This window comes from Borostomias antarcticus (genome assembly GCF_949987555.1).
Source record: "Borostomias antarcticus genome assembly, chromosome: 9".
NCBI classification, from domain to species: domain Eukaryota; kingdom Metazoa; phylum Chordata; class Actinopteri; order Stomiiformes; family Stomiidae; genus Borostomias; species Borostomias antarcticus.
Window position 1 is genome coordinate 6,035,119 of NC_140242.1, and position 4,958 is coordinate 6,040,076.

The window sequence follows — 4,958 nt, forward strand, 5'->3', positions numbered from 1 at the left end:
CATAGATTTAATACATTGCTTTATTCGTCTTCTCTTTCTCAATATCTCTCTCTACCAGAAACCAGGCCAGGCCCAGCCTGGCTTTGGGTGGGGCTGGCTTGTTTCTCTTAAGGACTGGTTAGTAGGAGGGGATCAGCTAGCCATGCCACCAAAATAGCTGTGAACTGAAATGACATAAAGAAATGTCTGATAAATTAACATAGGTCACCTGGACACTTAAGTTCCAATGCTTCCAATGCTAATGCAGCACAATAAGCCATAATAGCCAGTTAGCTCATGAGCTCACAACTAGCAGCAGTTTCCATAACATTAACGGTAGCTGTTGGTGGTTAAAACAGTTACACTAATGATTCCTGTAATGTTAGCTATTTTGCTGCTGTTGGTTTAACTTCTGTTTCTTGACAAAAGTCATTACCTGCCCTATGCACTTCCCTTTAGATGGTGAAGTAAGTACACCAAGACACAGTGGCTTATCTGGACACTTGATTGAGTCAGCAGTAGCATTCTTGTTTGTAAATAGCTAGGCCTTAATAGGCCTCCTTGGGGAGCTAACTATGGATCTTTCCGATAAAATGGGCATGCCCACTTTATAACTGGGGGAGAGTGGGGTCAAACGGATCACTTTTTTGTATTTCCCTCTCTACACAGAGAGGCATACATGTATAGTAACCATGTTTAATAGTGAACAGTCTACATATGTCCTCTACAAATCCCAACCATATTTGCTGAATTTGGATGAATTAATCAGAGGCAATGAGATGTGGAGCGAAGACTGCACTCTTATCCGTTTGACCCTATTGGTAGGGACAGATCAGTGTAGCAGATCACATGAGAGGGTCAAATGGATCATATGCGTAGTGATCCACAAAACAAGTAAATACTTAATGTTACTACCATATAATACTTAATTGTGTGTCAGATGAGTCCTCTAAGCAAACGATTATGTTTTATTCAAATTCATTTATCATGTTTAAGTGTCGAAAATTGTATGAAATTGTTCCATTGCATCAATGCCCTGGCAAACACATTAGGACTGCTGTACAGGCCATTCCCAGTCTTTCTCTCCCCAACCCTTGGCACTCTCTGAAAACACAGTGCAAAGAAATGCGTCTTTATATGAACAATACATAGCCAAATGGGGACGTTACTTGATATAACGTTAGTGGGTGACAGCAAGTTATTCTGTGATATTTTCATTTGGTACTACAAAGGAATGCAAAGAAAATGCGTCTTTATTGTCAGATTCTATGTGGCAAGGCGCGGAATGCGTTTTGGTTGGCGCTACTTTTAGGAGGCTAGCTTCTAATATCGGTTAGCATGAAAAATGAAATGTTCCCTGAGAGTTACCATACATATGGGTCTATTAGATGCTATACATGTACAATCCTCAACTAATAATCATACACCTTAAAACCGAAAATACTTCCTTTAGCATCTTCTAACTCCAGCAAAAAAGGCTCAATAGAGTTGATTTTTTTTTTTTACAAGTTCCGGGTTGGCTTTTCCACCTGTGTGTCAAATATTATTGTCCGGACTGCAGTGGAACCCCAAGAAATGGTCCGATCCGTTTGACCCCGCACTCCCCTACTGTATACTGTAATTTGAACTGAAATGTTATATAAATAGCCTATGGAAATGTACAATAATGGTGCCTTCCTTACTTTCCTACTAAATGATAAATATACAGAATATCAAAGTACAAAAAATATACACAGAATGTGATTATAAAATTGTGTAGGATAAAGTTGTCAGCATTTGTCTTTTCCCCCCATAAATGTACAGGTCTAATGAACACAACTGTACAATTTGTTTGGGGTTTTGCACAGTAGGCTAGGCCTATTATTTCATTGTTTTTTTTTAATTTGCAGTCGTTACATTATTCTTTGTGTGTTTTTGTCGACCTTTGGTTGAATAAATTTGGCTTTGAAATGTTTTCTGACTTTATGGTAGCCTATCATTCTACCGGTAGTTCCACCTACTGTACATAGGTCACATGTTTCATAAGCTCACTAAATGATTTAAACATTACTCTAATGTTATGTAGCTTTATTTTTTTAAAATTCAACCACATATTAATCATGGAATGTGAAAATAACACCTTGGTAATGTAATGGAATAAGGCTGTAACATAACAAAATGTGGATGGGTGTGAATACTTTCTGGATGCAATTTTTTTAAATTCATGATGATTTCCAATTCAACTATACATGTATTTATTCATTTTCCAACTGAATGAATACAATCCTAGTATCATATTATATAGTCAATGCGTTATCATGAATTATTTATTAGATCTAAAAAATAAAAAAAAACGTGTTTATTGGGCTATACCTCTGTAACAGCTTTGATGTCTTCTTAGCCGAAAGTGAGTGTAGTAGCCACTACCCTTCCAGGGTTCCATGTCTGAAGAGTTGTGTTGTTGTATCATATACTTTGTTGTTACAGTGTGGTGATAGGGTGGCTTCCCCCACAGAAGAGGAATGGATCTGCTCAAAAGGTAATGGTGGAGACATTGCCCTGTTTCACTGGGTTGGGGTCCCTGTGATGTCACAGAATGTACCATCGGTCCAGCGTTTAGGTGCCCACTGCTTAGTGTGAGATATCAGTATTAGCTTCAAATGATGCAAGCTAATCTATTGCTTGAAAACAGACCTTCTCACCAATAAAGTAATGTATGTGTCAGTCTAGGGCCAGGCAATATCTGCACAGTTAGAGCCATTCCTACTCCATGACCTTAAAGGAGTAGTAAAGGGAAAATGCATGTTTAGCCCTGTTTTAAGGTTACTTATGATATGTACAATGGTTCAGATCAAAACGTTGACAAAACTAGCACTTTTGAGAAAGACAAGACTAGCACTTTGAGAAAGATAATTGCTCTACCACCGTTTTGGTCATACAATGGATGTGGTTGAGCACCGTGAAAAATAATTCAAAAACATGTTAAACTCTCGATTTGAAAGACAAGAAGCTTACCCAGGGTGTAATTGGTGTCCGTTGGTGTTCTGACATCAAATTCGCCGCAAAGTATGGATCCTGTAGGGTTTTATTGATCATTTTATGAAATCCATTGACTTGTATTGAAGCAACCATTGTAGATGTGTAGATCAATCCGCAGAGGGGATTCAGGAAGCTGAACTACTTCAAGGCATTGCGGAATCAGTTCAAGCAGACGTTTACACACGTATGTGCTGCGACTAAATAGTTCTATGCTAAATATTTTAAAAAGCCTTTCCAGATGAACTAGAATCTTACTTTATGGCGAATCATATGTCAGAACGCCAACTAACACCTCGGTGAGTTTCTTGTCTTTGAAATTGAGAGTTTAACATTTTTTTGAATGATTTTTCACAGTGCCCACCCACATCCATTGTATGACCAAAACGGCGGTAGAGCAATTATCAGACTTTCTCAAAAGTGCTAGTTTTGTCAACGTTTTAATCTGGACCATTGTATATGATCATAAGTAACCTTAAAACAGGGCTAAACATGCATTTTCCCTTTACTACTTCTTTAATGGCTAGTTTGGAAACACCCTTGTCTAAATATTCCATCCAGGGAGCTGATGAAAGTGTTTCCGTTTGGTCAGCGCATGATTTAGAGAAATCCCCGTGTTTCACAGTTAAAACAGAGGGAGGAGAAAAGAGGAATGACGAGACCGGACAAACCACTTCTGCTTTTGGGCCATAAATACCGTCCTGTAGGGCTGGTAGATCATTGAGCTGAGGCCAGACGAGGAGAGACAGAGAGAGATTGAATCTGCTGTATTTATCTATTTATCTAAGCTTTAACCTGCAGATCTGAACATGCTGACCTCCGGTGCCCTGATGAAGAGCTGGCTGGTAGCCGTCGTCGTAGCAACAACGGTCTGGACAGGAGCAGACGCAGGTGAGACGTTTTCTGATTTCCAATTGAGGGGAAAACATTCCTGTAAGGAGAGGTCAATCTAAACAGCTCTCTCCCTCTTCCTCTCTCTGTCTCCGCCTCTCTGTAGCTGAGAAACTGGCCAGCTGCTGCACGACTGTGTCCACCCAGGAGATCACTGACCCCATCATCGGGTACCTGGTCCAGAAGCGGAAAGATCCGTGTGTGAATGCCATCATGTAAGAGTCACAACCTTTTTGACTTTACCGCCTCATATATTGTCTAAAATCTTGCGAAAGAAGCATAGTTCCAGAGGTACAACACAAAGGATTTGAGTGTTTGTTACTGTATAAGTCTGGGGATGGGGGACGTGTATCAGTCATGTCCTGATGACCAAGTCCAGGCGTCTTCATCTCATGAATGCTTCTCTCCTGCAGCTTTCAGACCGAGAAAGGTCTCTTCTGTACTTTCATCAAAGCACGCTGGGTACCCAGAAAGATCCGTCAGTTCGAGTAAGTCTGTCCACTCATCATGTGTGATAAATGTGCTCGTTACACTGAGAAGACAGGTGGGAGGAAAACTAACTGTGAAATTGTATTCTCTTCCAGAATGGCCCGCAAGAGCACAAAACAAACTCCTCTCTCTTCCTCTCCTCCTCCCCCTGCCTTTCTCTCCTCCTCTCCTCCCTCTTCCCCTCCTCCATTCCTTCTGTCCTTTATTTCCTCTATTCCTCCATCCTCATCTTCATCTCCAAAGGACTCCACTGAGAATGCCTCAACTAAGCAGTCTCCATCTAACCAGTAGAATCCCCACTTCTAGCCAAAGAACTGGAACAGAGAATGTTCCCAGGAAACAACACGTCAACATATTCTAGGATTTCTCTAAATAGTTTTGCATATTTATTTACATTCATGAGGATTACTCATTCAACTATGCATGTATTTATTCATTTTCTATGTTATTGTTTACAATCCTAGTGTCATAGTCAATGGGTTAACATGACTTATTTATTAGATTTTGCTTTTTTTTTTTTATACAAAAAAACCAATTTATTTATTTGGCCACGGCAAAACAATTTATTTATTTGGCCACGGCCG